Below are 20,041 nucleotides of genomic sequence, written 5' to 3'. Positions count from 1 at the left end.
TGAGAATAGTTGTTAGAGATCTTCTGATCCAATCTAGCCTCATAATGTAAAAAATTTGATTACAATTTTAGGGAAACAACCCAAGTAGCACCAACCCCTACACAATTTATAGGCTACATTTTAAAGGATCTACAAATCCTGCACTAAGCTCCAACTTAGTGAAAAACAATATAAAGGTTTTAAATAAAAAATGAGATCTCTGTTGCAAAAGAAGATTTACCACCTTACAATATTTTGTTGTGCCGATTTCAATCTTACCAGTTTGTGTTCTCTCCACCCACTCTATAACTTTTCTTTGGTGATAACTTTGCTAAGTTCCCTCTCACAATGTCTTCACTCTTCAACTCACACTTGATCACTCTTTATCAGGTACAACTTTTGTTGGTTTGTCACCTCTGTGTTCTATGGTCACTCCACTACTTTGTTCCTTACACCGATTTACCCTACTTCTCCTTACTGGTACAGTCTTCACTCATAAACACTTCAAGTGTTTATCTCTTTGTAGACAACAATTTCACACTTGTCTTCACTCTTTAGTAGCACTGATCACAATCTCGAGTCATCATATTTAATCTTGAGCTTTCCAACCAAAAATTAATTCAAATTAAGGGCGGTTAGGGTTTCCTTCACCCGACCAAATCCACATCGGATCTGATCCGATTTGCCTTGGATCGATCACCTACTTTTGAGGAATGCATCTGTATGCGTTTTCCATTATCGAATGCATATTTGCTAAATATAACAATCCCGACCATGATTTTTGGCCTTGAAATATGTCAACTCATTTATGACCTAATTGTTTCCTTCTCAAGGTCCTCTTGCAGTTTGATTTCTTTGCTTTGATCGAGGTGCCAACAATTCCTTGATCTTTATTTGTCACTCATACTTCCTTGAGCTACATTAATATATTATCATCCCATGATTTTTTGTTGTATCTTTAATATCGACTAACTGTTCCAACAACCATGTCGATGGAAACTTTACCAACCTCTGCATGCTTGCCACCTCATCTCTACATATCATCACATAAATCATACACTCAGCTCACGGACCCAAGGTCGGTTTACACTTGAACATTCAATAAACTCATACTAGAACAATCCCTTACCGGTGAGACCATCTCCTCCTGCTAACCGGTAGTGCACACTACACCGGTAGCACATCTTCACCTCTTATGGTTTGTGATCATTTTAACATTCTACCTCTTCATCATAAATAGGAAGACAACCTCCAAACTGATTTATGGTCTACCGGTTATCACTCAACATGCTAACACACACATGCATCTCACCTCATACGGGTGAAGTTACTGATAGTCTCAATATTGACTTATCTTCTACCATACTAGTTGACAAGCCCTTATTTTAATATTCCTTATACCGGTTCAATCTTCTTTATAATGGATGACATACCTTTACCAGTAGCTTACAATACCGGTTGACATCAATGACAACTCAAAGAAAACATTATGGATGAAGCAAATGTTGAAATATATAAGGGTGGATTGTGATGCACTGGTAGTTATTCACTGTGATAACTCTATTGCTATTGATATATCAAAGAATCTGGTATTTCATTCTAAAACAAAGCACATATCTATAAAGTATAAACTTTTGAAGGAAAAGTTAGAAGAAAATGAAGTTAGAATGGTTTATGTAAACACTAAAGAGTAGATTGTAGATATTTTCACTAAACCTTTGCCCAAGGAATCATTTGAGAACCTAAGAGAGAGATTGGGATTTTTTGCCCCTCTAGTAGAGACTTGATTGATGTGGTTTTGGCATCAGTCTAACATGCATTATCAAATATACTGTTTATTTTGGCACTGGTGTTGGATGCTACTTCTTAGGGGGAGTAGTTAGCTTTGTGATTTAGTGGTTTATGTTCTTGCTTTGATATTTTTGTCAGCTTTCTAGCATTGATGTCAAAGGGGGAGAGATTATTGATGTCAAAAAGACAAAGAAAGAAAAAGGAAAAATCATTGGGGAAGAGATATGAAAAATAAAAACTCAAAGGGGGAGAGTGTTGATATTTTGGTATGGTTTTGTCATTGTTGTCAACACCTACTAAAACACTAGCACTTTGGAGATCTAGCAACATTCAACGGCAAGCAAGTAACTTTTGCACAGTCATTGGTATATGGTACACCGATAGGATATAATGATCACCGACACTTGTAATGGTGTGGAAAACACTTGGTAATGTCAAAAACATCATTTTGACATCTTGTTTTGGAGAATTGGTTATTGGTATATTCACATTTGCATATTTGCTATTATCGGCAAATAGGTCCACTGTATACACCGACAGGTTTATCTTTTCCAGATCAGCATGGAATACTTTAGAGATGATTAATTATTGTTGTAAATACATTAAGCCAACATGTTCAATCAGTTATTGCATCGGATATTGTTTTGTTTGTAAAATTCTTTTATTTTAAAATATCTTGTAGAGCCGACTTACTAAAATTGGTCTTAGGTTATGGTATAAATGTAAGATCTTATTTGTAAGATGAAGTGTGGAATGTGAAAAAGGATTATGTGAAGGTATATGCGAGAATAACCAAAGCTATACATGCAAAAATCATTTGAAGATTGAAGGTGGGTTTTTGTGAAGACAATCACAACTACACCAGTATTGAATCCAGCATATGAAGATGCTATTTTGTGCAGTACATTCTTATTGGATTTAACCATCCAATTGTAGTCAGTGTGACTCCCATTTTGTGATTGAGCAGTAACCTCTAGGGACTTGGCCTTTCTACATGTGTAGACCCCATTTATGTACACTTACTGTCTGTAGTAGTATCATCTGATTGTGGGTAAGGTTTCCCACCATGGTTTTTCCCCTTACAAGGTTTCCACGTAAAAATATTGGTGTTATGTGTTGTGCATGACTTTGTCTTTATGTTTCATGCACTAATCCTTACCAGTATAGCAATTATCTGTTAAATCTATCTATCGACATATTGAACTAGTTTACCAGTATTAAGCATTAAGTTGGTTAAGTTGTTTTGGTTTAAATTTATTTGACAACTGATTCAGCCTCCCCTCTCAGTTGTCTCCGGGACCTGACAATTGGTATTAGAGCTTAGTCCTCTTTTTTAGAAGTTTAACAGCTTGAGGAGATCCAATGTCTACTAACTATTTCAGGAAGGATAGACCTAAACTTGATGGAACCAATTATACACATCTAAATTGCATTGGAAAGGACATCTGGGATGTTACAAAGAATGGTTATACTACTCCTACTCCTAGTCAGCCTAATCCACCTACCTTGGGAAAAGATAAAGAAAATGCTTGCAAAGTAAGAGAAGCGCTTTTGAGTGCATTATCAGATCAACAAATCATGGGACTATACTACTACAACTATTTGGGATCATTTGGAAACATTGAATGAAGGAGATTCTACAGTCAAAATTGCAAAACTTGAATGCTTCCGGGTCAGGTATGAACATCTGAAAATGGAAGAAGATGAAAGGATTTCTGCTTTTATGGAAAGAGTAAATGAGATTGTTTTGGGTATTAAATATTGTGGAGGAACCTTAAGTGAGGATGAAATTGTTTTAGAAGTTTTAAGAGGATTGACATCGGCATATAAAATGAAAGTCACTACCATAAATGAGTTAAGAACAATGCCTAATACATCAGTAACTAGGGATACATTGATTGGGAAACTTTCAGCTTTTGAAATTGAAGAATTTGGTCCTGTTGCTACTATAAAGACAGATTTGGCATTTAAAGCATCAACATCATCTACTCCATCATTTGACAAATCTGATTGGAAAGCCTTTTATGCAAGAGAACTTGAAGAAAGTAGGAAAGAGAATGAAGAAATTGAAGCACTATTTGTAAGGAAAATGCCTAAAGGTCTAGTTGGAAGTAAGTATGAAGGTAAAGAACCCTTTAAATGTTTTAATTGAAATAAGATTGGTCATATGGCTTCAAGATGCCCTGATAGACATGCTAGACTAAGAGAAGAAGCTAGAAGGACATACAAGCCTAACCCTAAATATTAGAGATACAGATTTAAGAAGAATAAAGACAAATCTTGTTACATTGTTAATGAAGGTGTGACTGATGATTCTGATGAGGATCCGGCAGACAATGGATGGGTTTTTGTTGCTATAACAGAAGATCAACCGACACCTACTACTCAACTGGTAGAAGAAGCCTTTGCAGCTAAAGTTGAAGTAAAGGATGAATGGATCATTGATTTAGGATGCTCACATCATATGACAGGAGACAAAGGAAAATTCTTGAACTTTCAAGAATACAATGGAGGCTTAGTGAGATTTGGAGATGACAAAGCTTGATTGATGAAAGGTAAGGGTACAATATCTCTTGATGGTAAGCATAACACTGATAATGTTTACTATGTTCAAGGATTAAAGCATAATCTTTTGAGTGCTGGTCAATTAGTTGAGAAAGGATTTCAGTTACAATTGAAAAATAGAAAATGCAAAATCATGAATAGAACTGGTTTAGAAATTGCAACTAGTAATCAAACTAGAGGTAACGTCTTTCATCTAAATAAAAATGAAAAGACATGCTTGATTGCTCATATTGATGAAATTTGGCTATGGCATAAGAGACTCTGTCATGTAAACTTTGATTGCATGGTAAAGATCAGTACTATCAAGGCAGTTAGAGATTTACCTATAATTGTCAAACCTCACAATACAGTATGTAAGGAATGTCAATTTCGAAAATAAGTTATAGCTAGTTTCAAAAGTATTCTAGAAAAATCCAATAATGCTCTTGATTTGATTCACACTGATTTATGTGGTCCAACTAGAACTAAAAGCTTACAAGGTGATAGATATTTGATGCTAATCATTGATGACTACTCTAGAATGTGTTGGGTTACATTTCTTAGAGAAAAATCAGAAGCACTTGGAAAGTTCAAACTATTCAAACGTATGGTAGAAAATGAAACTGATAAGAAAATAAAATGTCTAAGATCAGATCAAGGAGGAGAATTTATTTCTAAGGAATTTAATACATTATGTGAAGTAAATGGAATTAGAAGATGACTATTAGCACCCCAGACACCACAACATAATGGAGTTGTTGAAAGGAAAAATAGAACTATCTTGGATGCAGCAAGAAGTATGTTATCAAAAGAAAACCTACCACATGTATATTGAAGAGAGGCAGTCAGTACAACGGTCTATACATTCAACAAATTTCACATCAAAGGTGAAACCGGTAAGACCCCTCATGAACTATGGTTTGGTATTACTGCTACACTTAAGTATTTTAGAATATTTGCAAGTAAATGTTATATCAAGAGAGATGAGTATATTGGAAAATTTGATCCTAGAAATGATGAAGCAATATTTCTTGGTTATTCATCGAAAAGCAAGGCATATAGATGTTTTCAAAAAAAATTGCAGAAAATTGTTGAAAGTACAAACGTAAAGATTGATGAACAATTCAAAGGAACTTCAAGGTATATAGACTTTGAACTAGCAACAGAAATTTTGAAAAATGAACCTACACTGAATCCACCTATACAGAATGAAGATCCAGCTACCTCGGTATCATCTAAGGATTCCACAGTAACTAAGGAACAGTATCAAACAATGACACCCCGATATGTAAGACTGAATCATTTTGAAGATCAGATAATTGGAAATAAGTTTAAAGGAGTTATGACAAGAGGAAGGTTGGAAAATGAAGAAGTGTGTCTTATTTCTCAAATTGAACCATCATCTGTTAATGAGGCATGTGAAGATAAACACTGGATTAAATCTATGCAAGAAGAATTAGAACAAATTGAGAAGAATAACACTTGGACATTAGTTCCCCAGCCTAAAGATAAAAATGTAATTGGAACAAAATGGGTATTCGAAAACAAACTTAATGAAGATGGTAAGGTTATTAGAAATAAAGCAAGACTAGTGTGTAAGGGATATTCTCAAAAAGAAGGAATTGATTATAATGAAACCTTTGCATCGGTAGCTAGAATAGAGGCAATCAGATTATTCTTGGCTTTTGCAGCACACAAGAACTACAAAGTCTACCAAATGGATACTAAATGTGTATTTTTGAATGGAGATCTTGAAGAGGAAGTCGACATTGAACAACCTGATGGATTTTCTTTGACAGATGACAAAGATATGGTTTACAGGTCAAGAAAAGCTTTGTATGGAGTGAAGCAAGCTCCAAGAGCTTGGTATGCAAGATTGGATAAGTATCTTTTGAAGATTGGTTTTTCTAAAAGAAATGTAGACAACAATTTACACTATAAAGTGACTAATGATGAAATCTTGGTTATAGAAGTATTTGTTGATGATATAATCTTTGGAGGAGAAGATGGATTATGTAAATTCTTGAGTCAATCCAAGTACTTAAAAGAGTTACTAAACAAATTTGGGATAGAGAACTCTAAACCAGTAAGCACACCTATGACTACAAATGACAAACTATCACTAAGAGATGAATCTACACCTATTAATCCAACTAGATACAAATTTATGATAAGAGGTTTACTGTATTTTGTTGGCATTATAGTAAGAAAGATTGTTGATATTCAATAAGGATATTGAGAAGGTTGTTGAAGATTATTGATATAACTAAAGAAGGATGATAACTGTCTTTATAACATTATTTTGTCATTGATGTCAAGAAATTGATTATCTGAATCAGTGTGATGTTGCCATATCTTGAGAAGATTGATTACAAGAAAATTAAGATGTCAGTAAAAGACACAGAAAGAATGTGATGAATAAAGGAAGGAATAAGTTATTCAATGGGCAACTATTACCGAGTTAGACAATGATGAGATCATGATGTTTAGATTATTTTGATATCCTACATATGTTGTTGATTGTAAGGTTAATACTATATTATGCAACCGATCAATGAACCTAGTCGGTAAACCCTAAGGAACCTAGTCAGTAAACCCTAAGGTGAAATGTCTACCAAGTAAAGTTTAGTATCTAGCAAGTTGCAACCAAGTTCTGATAGTGCACATGGGATGGATAAAAGCATTATCTAATGAAGGACAATTATTAGATGGAGATGTATAAATGATTGCTATGCTTTGAATGAAGTTTGTTAAGGATCCATGGCAAAGGAAAATTGACAAGAAGATCTACAACACAGATTGAACCACAATAACCTTATGCAATTTCCAAGAAGGGAATGCAAGTCTCGAGGTAAGGTAAAATGTTTTCAAATTGGAAGGATACATTGAACCTAGTCAAGTTTGAAGATCTGATGGCTAAGATTGATCATGGAAAATGTGATCAAGGAGATTTAGTAGTTAGTAATTGTTTATAAATAAGAAATTGTTAATAAACAATGTATGCGGGCAAGTGTATGCATAGGGATGCTACATGGTGATTACCAAGCACATAAGCTTGAAGACCTATTTGAATAACAGAGTAGAAAGCCCACCAGAGGGACACGATAAGTCCTATGACTATATTGTTTTGAGCAAATAAGAATCTGCTTTAGAATTTTAGTTGTGAAGTTGCAGATAGATTTTTATTACTGTTATTTTGTAAGTGACAGAAAAGCTCTTAACTGAGTGGACTTAACAGTCTTATATGTAAACCCTCTAGCAAGGCAACATTCTGGAAGTTTAAGTTTGTATGATTCACCCCCCCCCCCCGTCTCATCTAGTTACCTATTGGCATCAACTCTTTACATTAAATATCAAAACTAACAATTGGTATCATTAAGGTGAAGCAAGAACATATTCAAGCTATGATTGAAATAACATGAGCATTGACCGACTCAGAGTTTAATGATCTAGAAGGCTACAATGATCCAGAAGCAATGTGGACTAAGCTCATATCTGTATATGGAGGTGATGAACATGTTCAAAGAGCAAAAGTAGATAGTCTAAGAGGACAACTTGAATCCATGAGGATGAATGAAGGTGAGAACACAACCCAATACAGCACAATAGTAAAGGAGATTGTCAATCAAATTAAAGGAGAAGGTGGAACTATTGAAAAAAAAGATATAACAAGTAAGTTGTTGAGAACTCTTCTACCAGCTTATGCTATTCGGGTCTCTGCAATCAATGAATTGAGGTTTGTACCTAACATGCCAGTTTCTTTGGATGCTACTATTGGTAAGCTACATGCATTTGAGTTAAGTAATTTTGAGAACAGTGGGTCTTTGGTAAATAAAGTAGAATTTGCATTCAGTTCTTTTCATATTGGTGAATCTGATGACTATAATGGTAGAATGAGTAAGTACTCTAAAGGGGATCACAGTGGAGCAAGTGAAAGATTTCACAAGAAATTGAAAAAGGTGCACAATCTGTATGAGGAAATCAAGAAGCAAAAAGAATTTAAAGCATTATTAGCCAGAAGGTTATCGAGAGGAAAAGGTAAGTATAAAGGAAAGATACCTTTAAAATGTTTCAATAGTGATAAAATAGGACATATGGCTTCTAACTACCCTGACAAAGAATCTAGTGAAAAGAGAGAATACTGAGATAATAGGTAGAAAGCTAACCAATACAGAGGACACCGAGACTTCAAAACAAGAGATAGAAAGACATGTCTAGTAGCAGATGAGGAATCCAACGATGATGAATCTGATGAAACTGATATTGAGGAAGTTGTTTATGTGGCTATTAAAGATGGATCTGATGAGGAAAGGTATGAAGAAAAATCCCTAATATCTCACATAAATAATAATTATTCTTGGATCATAGATAGTGGATGGTCACATCATATGACAAGTGATAAACACAAGTTTGTTAAATAAGAAGACTATGATAGAGGCTATGTAAGATTTGGTAATGATCCACCATGTCCAGTAAAAGGTAAAGGATCTATAAAACTTCTTGATAATGCTAAATGTGATGATGTATACTAGGTTGAAGGTTTGAAATACAATTTGTTGAGTGTAGCACAACTAAACAATACAGGATACCGAATAGAATTTTAGAAAGGAATTGTCAAAGTTCATGACAAACATGGAAAGTTAGCTGCTACCAGGACACAAAGAAAAGGTAATACATTTCATCTTGACTCAACTTCAAAAAAGTGTCTTTATGCAAAGATAGATGATACCTGGTTATGACATAAAATTTTTTGTCTTGTAAATTTTGATAATCTGATCAAAATAAGTAAGAAGCACCGAGTAAGAGGACTACCAAGTCTTGAAAAACCTGAGAATGCTATGTGCCGAGGATGCCAGATGGGTAAGATGACAAGATCAAGCTTTAAAAGTAAGTCCTACACTTCTAAAGGAATTTTAGTTCTAGTACACACTGATCTTTGTGGTCCTATGAAAGTTAAAAGTTATTATGGTGATAAATATTTTATATTATTTGTGGATGATTACTCAAGGATGATGTCAATTATGTTTTTAAAAGAAAAATCAGAAGCTTTTCAAATGTTCAAATGTATAAGGCAAGAGTTGAAAATGAAACAGGAAGACAACTAAATTGTCTTAGATCTGATAGAGGAGGAGAATTCACTTCTGATGAATTTAACCTATACTGCAATGATCATGGTATAAAGAGGTAAGTATTTGCACTGAGAACACCTCAGCAAAATGGGATAGTCGAGAGAAGAAACAGATCAATTGTGGATTGTGCAAGAACCCTGATGATAGAAAATAGGGTACCTCAAACATTTTGGAGAGAAGCAATCAACACTGTAGTTTACACCCCGAACCGAGTTCAACTGATGAAAGGAACTATGAAGACACCATATGAGATCTGGTATGACAAGAAACATAATGTAAGTTACTTTAAAATCTTTGGAAGTAGATGCTATGTTCACAAATATGATAGAAATGGAAAGTTTGATCAGAAAAGTGAAGAAGGAACATTTCTTGGTTATTCTTCTAGAAGTAAAGCATTTAAATGTCTGATCAAATCATCTAACAAGATAGTGGAAAGTGCAAATGTGAAAATTGATGAATTTGCAGAAAGAAATGATGAAGGAAATTCCAAATAACCAGAAGATTATGAAGAATTTGTTTATGTTCAACTGAGAAGTCCTACCGAGAAAGCTACTGAAGAAAATGAAGATAATGTCCAATTACCGAGTGATGAAGAAGATCATATAGAACCTACCGAGCCTATATTAGCCAAATATGTCAAAAGACATCATGCATCAAGTCAGATTATAGCAGATAAAGATGATCCATTGATGATAAGAAACAAACTGAGACATAACACATGTTTGATTTCTGAATTTGAACCAAGAATAGTAAAAGAGGCATTTAACAACGAAGATTGGGTAAATGCTATAATAGAAGAAATTGATCAAATCAAGAAGAATGACACATGCACACTAATCCCAAGACCAAAGGACATAAATGTAATCGATACTAAGTGGATTTTCAAAAACAAGCTAAATGAAAAAGGTGAGGTCATTTGCAACAAAGCAAGACTAGTTTGCAAAGGTTATGCTCAAGAAGAAGGAATAGATTATAGTGATACTTTTGCACCTGTGGCTAGACTTGAGGGAGTAAGAACATTGTTGGCATATACTGCTTTCAAAAATTTCAAGGTATATCAAATGTATGTTAAATCTACATTTTTGAATGGTATACTAGAAGAAGAAGTTTTCATTGAACAAACTGAAGGATTTGTTGAAGACAAGAGTAAAGATCAAGTATGCAAACTGAACAAGGCCTTATATAGTCTGAAACAAGGACCTAGAGCATGGTATGAAAGATTGCACTCTTATTTAATCAAGATTGTTTTTATAAGGACAAGTGAAAAAAGCAATATGTACATGAAGAGAGATGAGGACAATGGAATACTGATCTCAGCCATATTTGTTGATGACATTATATTTTGTGGTAATGACTCATGCAATAACTTTGGAAATGGAATGTGCAAATAATTTGAGATGTCACTAATTGATGATATAAAGTATTTTATAGGTTTATAGATATTGCAAATGAAAGATGAGATTTTTATTACTCAATCCAAGTACATAAAGGAAATCTTGAAGAAATTTGGAATGGAGGATTCTAAACCAGTAAGTACTCTTGTGACTACTAACTATAAATTATCAAAGAATGATGAATCTGCATCTGTTGATGAGACACTTTACCGATCTATGATTGGAAAATTGCAATATGTTGTGCATAGTAGACCGGATATAGCACATGTAGTAGGTACTGAAGCAAGATTCTCTACAGATCCCAAGGAAACCCATATGATAGCAATCAAGAGAATTTTCAGATACCTGAGAGGCACTGAAGATTATGGCTTAGTATACGAAAAGAGAAATAATTTTGATTTAAAAGTTTATACTAATGCTAATTGGGCAAGCAACATAGATGACAGAAAAAGCACAAGTGGTGGAGCTTTCTTTTTGGGAGAAAGACTAGTAAGTTGGCTTAGCAAGAAACAAGGATGTATTTCTCAATCTACAGCAGGAGCTGAATATGTTGTTGTGGCATTGAATTGTACCAATATAGCATGGATCAAACAATTGTTGGAATGTATAAATGAGAACGTTACTGAGCCAGTAACTATATTCTATGATAATACTAGTGCCATTAAAATTTCAAAGAATCTAGTGATGCACTCTAAGATAAAGCATATATCTATAAAGTATCATTATCTCAGAGAAGAAGTTCAAGAGAAGAAAGTTGTGCTGGAATATATTAGTTCAAAGGAGCAATTAGTAGATATCTTCACAAAACCACTACCAAGGGACACTTTTGAGTATCTCAGAAGCAAGTTAGGGGTCCCACCCCTATCTTCTACTCACTAACCAAGTTTGGTGAAAGCATAAATTCAATTAATCTATATAATATTATGTCTGGATTGATGTTGATTTATGCACTTTAGAAGGTTTTCTAAAGTTGTGCAGAAAAAATGAATAGAGACAAGTTGATCTGATCGAGACTGAGATGTTACACAACAAAGAAAATCACTTCACAGAGGAAGAAATCATGATTTAGTTCTTTTACTTTTTGGCATTGTTGTCAAAGGGGGAGAAGACTAAATGGTTGACTGCATGGTAAAGCCCTGAATGATGAAAATAATAGAAGACTAATGACAAGGGGAGTAGATTGCAAAATGGAGAAGACTTTAGAAGACAACAGATCAAGGATAAAAGGAGAAGTCTAACAACAATCTAAATCTGAATCAATTTGAATATCTTGTCGGTATTACCATTTAATTGTTGGTTTTGCCATCAATGCCAAAGGGGGAGATTGTTGGCATTACAGTAAGAAAGATTGTTGATATTCAATAAGGATATTGAAAAGGTTGTTGAAGATTATTGATATAACTAAAGAAGGATGATAACTATCTCTATAACATTATTTTTTCATTGATGTCAAGAAATTGATTATCTGATTCAGTATGATGTTGCCATATCTTGAGAAGATTGATTAGAAGAGAATTAAGATTATTGAAAAGGTTGTTGAAGATTATTGATATAACTGAAGAAGGATGATAACTATCTCTATAACATTATTTTGTCATTGATGTCAAGAAATTGATTATCTGATTTAGTATGATGTTGCCATATCTTGAGAAGATTGATTAGAAGAGAATTAAGATGTCAAAGAAATTGATTATCTGATTCAGTATTATGTTGATATTCAATAAGGATATTGAAAATGTTGTTGAAGATTATTGATATAACTGAAGAAGGATGATAACTATCTATATAACATTATTTTGTCATTGATGTCAAGAAATTGATTATCTAATTCAGTATGATGTTGCCATATCTTGAGAAGATTGATTAGAAGAGAATTAAGATGTCGGTAAAAGACACAGAAAGAATGTGATAAATAAATGAGGGAATAAGTTATGAAATGGGCAACTATTACCGAGTTAGACAGTGATGAGATCATAATGTTTAGACTGTTTTGATATCCTACATATGTTGTTGATTGTAAGGATAATACTATATTATGCAACTGAGCAATGAACCTAGTCGGTAAACCCTAAGGAACCTAGTTGGTAAACCCTAAGGTGAACGATATCAGTTAATGAAGGCGAAATTTCTACCAAGTAAAGTTTAGTATTTAGCAAGTTGCAACCGAGTTATGATAGTGTGCATGGGATGGATAAAAGCATTATTTAATGAAGGACAATGATTAGATGGAGATGTATAAATGATTGGTATGTCATGAATGAAGTTTGTTAAGGATCTATGGCAAAGGAAAATTGGTAGGAAGATCTACAACGCAGATTAAACTGCAATAACCTTATGCAAGTTCCAAGAAGGGAATGCAAAACCCCAGGTAAGGTAAAACATTTTCAGATCAGAAGGATACATTGAACCTGGTCAAGTTTGAAGATCTGATGGCTAAGATTGATCATGGGAAGTGTGATCAAGGATATTTAGCAGTTAGCAATTGTTTATAAATAAGAAATTGTTAATAAACAATTTATGCAGGCAAGTGTATGCACAGGGATGCTACATAGTGATTACCGAGCACATAAGCTTGAAGACCTATTTGAATAATAGAGTAGAAAGCCCAACAAAGGGACAAGATAAGTCCTATGACTAGATTGTTTTGAGAAAATAAGAATCTACTTTAGCATTTTAGATGTGAAGTTGCAGATAGATTTTTATTACTGTTATTTTGTAAGTGACAGAAAATCTCTTAACCAAGTGGACTTAATAGTCTTATATGTAAACCCTCTAGCAAGGTAACATTCTAAGTGAGTGTTTGAAATCCTTTAACAAGGTGAATTCTAACAAAAGTGAAGATCCTAACAGATCTAAGGGAAATCCCTTAACCGGGTCACATCTTGAAATGTGTTTGTAATCTTTAACAAGATTTGCTTTTAACCGAGCATACTCTAGAAGAGTATATTTCTTAGTGGGTTTGAAATCTCATAGTGGTTTTTCCCTATTTGGGTTTCCATGTTAAATCTAGTGTTATGAGTGTTATTATGATTATGTGTTCATACGTTTGCAGGTTTAGCATTTTTTGGTTAAGTTGTTGAAGTATAAGTTATCGAGGTTGAATCTGTTGATTTTATGGAAGTTTAAGTTTGTATGATTCAGCCCCCCCCCCCTCTCATCTTATTAGCTATTGGCATCAGCTCTTTACATTAAGTATTAGAACTAACATATTTAACACAAACCAAACCTGATATTATGAATGTAGTATGTATTGTTTCAAGATTTCAAAGTAATCCTAGAGAAAATCATGAATCAGCAGTAAAAAGAATTTTTCGGTACTTACAAGGCACTATAAATCTTGGATTATGGTATTCTAGAGATGAAAAATTTGAATTATGTGCATAAATAGATGCAAATTGGGAAAGAGATGTGGATGATACAAAAAGCACCACTGGTAGAGCATTCTTTCTTGGAAATAGACTAGTTTATTGGTTAAGTAAGAAACAAAGTTGTACATCTTTATCAACAGTAGAATCAGAATATGTTGAAGCAGCAACTAACTGTACACAGGTACTATGGCTTAAGCAAATGTTAAAAGACATAAAGGTAAAATGCAAGGAACCTATTACTATCTATTGTGATAACACTGCAACAATTGATATATATAAGAATCCAATATTACATTATAAAACCAAACATGTTTCTATCAAACTAAATTTTCTAAGGGAAAATGTTGAAGCAAAGGAAATAAAACTGGTTTATGTGAATACTAAATAGCAGATTGTAGATATCTCTACTAAACCTCTACCTAAGGAGACTTTTGAATATCTTAGAGATCAGTTTGGGGTTATACCCCCACCGATAGAGACTTAGGAAGTTGATGATTATCATCAATGGGCAGAATTAACAGAGAAATCTTTATTCTGGCTTTGATGGGAAGCTACTTCTCAGAGGGAGTAGTTGGTATACTAAATTGATTGGTATTTTGTAGATGAACTTGGCTTGGTAAAGGCTTTGGCATTTGATGTCAAAGGAGGAGAGATTAGTATGGAAAAACAGAAGGAAAACACATGTTGCTCCCAGGGGGAGAGATTGTTGTTTGGGAGAGATTATTACTCTCTATATCTGTATTTTTTATTTTTGGTTATGATCTCTATTTTGGAGATTGTTGGTTTTTGGTATTTGGCATTTCTATTCTTGACACTTTGATGGTTTTTCCATCTTGTGTTGCCATCAATGCCAAAGGGGGAGATTGTTGGTATTTTGGTATGGTTTTGTCATTGATGTCAACACATACTAAAACTCTAGCACTTTGGAAATCCAACAACATTCACCGGCAAGAAAGTAACTTTTGCATAGTCACCGGTATATGGTACACTAACAAGATATAATGATCATCAACACTTGTAATGGCATTTTAAACACTTGGTAATGTCAAAAACATCATTTTGATATCTTGTTTTGGAGAATTGGTTATTGGTATATTCACATTTGCATATTTTCTATTACCGGCAAATAGGTCCAGGGTATACACCGACATGTTTATTTTTTCCAAATCAGCATGGCATGCTCTGGAGATGATTGACTATTGTTGTAAATGCATTAAGCAAACATGTTCAATCAGTTATTGCATTAGATATTGTTTTGTTTGTAAAATGCTTTTATTGTAAAATACCTTGTAGAGCCAACCTACTAAAATTGGTCTTAGCTTATTGTATAAATGTAAGAACTTATTTTTAAGATCAAGTGTGGAATGCAAAAAAGGATTATGTGAAGGTATATGCGAGAAAAAGCAGAGCTATACATGCAGACATCATTTGAAGATTGAAGGAGGTTTTTTGTGAAGACAATCAGAACTACACCGGTACTGAATCCAGCATATGAAGATGCTATTTTGTGTAGTATATTCTTATTGGGTTTAACCATCCAATTGTAGTCAGTGTGACTCCCATTTTGTGATTAATCAGTCAGCTCTAGGTGCTTGGCCTTTTTGCATGTGCAGACCCCACTTATGTACACTTAATATTTGCAGTAGTATCATCTGATTGTGGGTAAGGTTTCCCACCGTGGTTTTTCCCCTTATAGGGTTTTCATGTAAAAATATTAGTGTTATGTGTTGTGGATGATTTTGTCTTTATGTTTCATGCACTAATCCTTACCGGTATAGCAATTAATTGTTAAATCTATCTATCGACATATTAAACTAGTTTACCGGTATTAAGTATTAAGTTGGTTAAGTTGTTTTGGTTTAAATTTATTTGACAACTAATTCACCCCCTCTTCTTAGTTGTCTCTAGGACCTAACAGAGAGATATTGACGTTTAGAGTTGTATGTGGGAGATTGTTGGATGTCTTCCATTGGGGGAGACTTGTTTGGCATTTCTTGTTACTTAGATGTTTTTCACATCTAGTGTTGCCATCAATGCCAAAGGGAGAGATTGTTGGTCATTTGGTGGAATTGATTATGTGTTGCATTGATATTTTTTCATTGATGCTAACACTAGATGTTTGGATGCTTTACCGACACTCTTCTAGTCCTGGTAGGTTGAGTGGTTTCTAGTTAAATTGGATCTGGCATGATCCAGTAGTCTCGGTTATAATTAGGTGATGGAATTGGCTTGTTCATGATACTCATGCTCATATTTGGTTAGTTGGTTTTAGTTTGGTGATCGGATGCTATCCTTCTTGCTTAGAAGCTTGATTTCTCATTGTGGTGAGGGTTTCATCGATAAAGCTTTTGATGAAGATCTTTGATGAATTGCATAACTAGTGTTGATGCAACTTCTAGTGGAGTTTTAGGATGCTATTGGTGATAATGTTTGAGACTTGGCAGAATAAGATCATTGTTGTAGTGTGTGGACCTATAGTGGATCTTGGTTGATCTAGGTTATGGACCAACTTTAATGTAATGTGTGGATTGGACCTCTCGATGTATTTTTGAGATGTCTTATGTGTTAGATATTATTTGTTTGGTCTAAGGCCGACATGGTTTGTAATTATGTAATTGGTTTATAATCTAGTGGCCAACCTAATTATTTACGGTCGAGGGTTTGTATATATAGATGTAAGATCTCATTGTAGATCATCATGGTTATTGTTAGAGGTTATGGTCAGGGAATGTAATGCGTGAATAATGTAATATCATTCAGGAAGAGGATTTGGTCGATCATTGGAGATCGAATTGGGTTTATGTAAGATAATTTACTCCTCCGGTATTGAGCTTAAACGAAACTGTACTCAGGCATAGATGTTATCTTTTGTAGTTCAACACTTCTCTGTATTGTAGCCTAGATTTCTATGTAGTCAATGAGACTCCTTTTGTGATGAGCAGTGTGCTCTAGGTTGTTGGCCTTCTTGCAAGTGTAGGCCCCTCAATTGTAATTCACATAATTACTATAGAATTATTATTTGACTATGGTTAGCCTTCACACCGTGGTTTTTTCCTTTACCAAGTTTTCCACATATAAATCTTGGTGTCATGTGGATGGTATTTATTTTGTGAATATTGCTTATGCTTAATTGGTTTAACTACTATTTCAGTATTAATGTTTTGGGTTCCAGGAGTAAAGTTCAAATTGCTAATGGTTTTGATAATTTGTGACAACCGATTCACCCCCCCCTCTTAGTTGTCTTCCTGTTATTTGATATTTCTAATAGAATATGTGGGAGCGTGCAATGTATAAAATCAGAGATGAACACCAGATCAGAAAGTGAAGGCATGATGAGCTACCAAGATAGAGAAGGAGTAAATAGTGATGAGTTTGTCACTTTGGAAAACTAGTTAAGATGAGGTCTATACAAATGAAGGAGAAGGATAAGTGGTAGGACTTATAGACATGGAGTCACTCCAGGGTGCTGACATCAATAGAGATGCCTATTGGCGAGTGATGTCTGAGTTTTTCATGTTACCGGTGTGCTAGAGTATGAGCCTTGAAGACTATTCATGTGTTAATGTCAACTAGTAAATAGGGATACTAGTATGCAACAAAGAACCAAGAGGCAAAGTGAAGAACTCTCAATTGATTGGCGATGAGCATGATGACTCACATAGGATATTTGCTATGGGTTGGCTTGGTTTGATGATCAGTTAATGTGTTCCGCTGACACATTAGTAAAGTGTAGGCATGAAGGTTAACTAGAAAGGTAAGAGAATGAGTAGGTAAGAATGGGTAGTACACATTTGGCAATGACTAAGTCTGAATCGACACACTAGACAACCGAGTTGGATGTCGACTAGAAGTATAGGTGGACTCTAGGTGGAAATGGACAGGTGAAAGTAAACCATGCATCAGAAAGGTAGTTAGTGATTGGATTCTCATTTAATGTTGATTGTAAAGTTCACGAGATGATGGCAGAGCTTTGTGGCTCGAGGAAGGATGAACAGTGGAGATCTATGTTGCACTGATCGAGGAGATTGGATTAGGTGAAGAAAATTGCATCATGCAGGATGCAGGTTGCCAATGATAGAAGATGTGTACTGGAAGGAATAGATATGGTAGTGAGGCTTGATTTTTTGCAGGTTGTCAATCTTGAAGATGAGATTTGATTGGATTTGATATGCCTCGCAATCTATGGAGTAAAACATAGTGCACCAAGTTTGAGTTTCCTTTTGGCAAGAAATCTTGGTTTTAAATAAAAAGATCAAAGATTGAAAGGTTTTGATGATGTTGCCAGAGGTTGTGATGCCAAATACAGAAGAAGAGAGAGTAAGTGTGCATCAGAAAGATAATCAATAAGAGAGTTAATCAATGAACTTAAAAGTGACTAAGTGTATGGAAGTGTAACTGGCAAGAGGATTCAAGTGGCAAGGCTAAGGAAATCGATAGATTGATGTTGTAGGTCAGATTGAGGAGAATAAGAGTGTATCAGTGGTTCAGTCCAAGTGTAATCTCTGAAAGATCATAAATGAATGAGTGCATGTGGAGGTGCAACTAGCAAGAGGGCTTCAGAGGGGTTTTTAACAGTAAGGTTAGAGTGACTGGTAAGCTACAAAGAGTGTAGAATTCAAGTGAAATGGTAATGCTAGAACTGGCATGAAGATAACAAAGGGTGTTGTAGTGAAGTTTGAGTGTCAGTGAAGATCTGACAAGGTAGAAAAAGAGCAGGGCTTGACTGGTAAGAAGGGTAACTGGTAACCAAGTGCAGAGTCTGACAGTTCCATCAATCGGTAGAGATCAGAGAAAAGTGAACTAGCAGAGAAGAGTTAGAGTAACAAAAAGAGGACTCAACCAGAAAGGTTGTAGCAAAGAGTGAAGAAGAGAAGGATCAGTGTGAATAGAGAATTGATAGAGGATAGATCAGAGGAAGACCAGTTGAGAAGAGTTGAAGTGGTGGAGTGATTTGATTGTGAGAGGTTATATAATTCATTTGTAACTAGCTTATAACTATTGTATTGTTTATAATCATTGTGATCACTGAGTTGGTGCTTGTTGTAGAGGTTGGTTCTCCTTGGGTTGGTGCTTGGTGTAGGGGTTGGTTCTTCTTGGGTTGGTGCCCTAAACATTGTAATACAGTTGTTCCTTGTGAGGCTGGATTGGAGTAGTATTCTCCAGCAACATTTCTCACTGAGGTTTTTCCCATATTGGGTTTTCCTCATATATCTAGTGTTATGTGATGTGCCTTTTATGTGTGCTTGCATTTTGATCTTCCCCTATCTCACTAGTACATTAACTTAGTGTTTGAATAGCTAACCAGTATTCACATTTAGGATTAAAAGGTTAAGATTAGAAACCACTGATTCACCCCCCTCTCAATGTCATCTTGTGTTCTACACAATAGACTCCATCAGCATTTCTCACTGAGGTTTTTCCCATTATGGGTTTTCCTCGTACACCTTGTGTTATGTGGTTTTCTCTTATGTGCATGTATCTTTAATCTATTTGCATTATTAGTGTTTAAACAATTTGATTCAAAGTTTTAAAGATTCACTAATTCACCCCCCCTCTCAGTGACTTAATTGTGTTCCTTCAATTGGTATGAGAGCACTAGGTTCCCAGTTAGATAAGTTTTCTCTAGCTTGGGTATATTTTTGTGTGTGAACACAATGGTGATGTATGAGTCATCCTTTGCTAGTGTACCAAAGTTTGATGGCACAAACTATCTCATTTGGAGTACAATAATGGAATTTATTTGTCCTCCTTAGGTTATGATATCTGGATGTTAGTTGAGAATTGATACTTTGTCCATTTATCTTGAGAAGGTTGCAGCCTCTCTATAGTCAGTGAG

The sequence above is a fragment of the Cryptomeria japonica genome, chromosome 7 (genome assembly GCF_030272615.1).
Source record: "Cryptomeria japonica chromosome 7, Sugi_1.0, whole genome shotgun sequence".
Taxonomy (NCBI): Eukaryota; Viridiplantae; Streptophyta; class Pinopsida; order Cupressales; family Cupressaceae; genus Cryptomeria; species Cryptomeria japonica.
Note: the sequence above shows the minus strand (reverse complement) of the source record.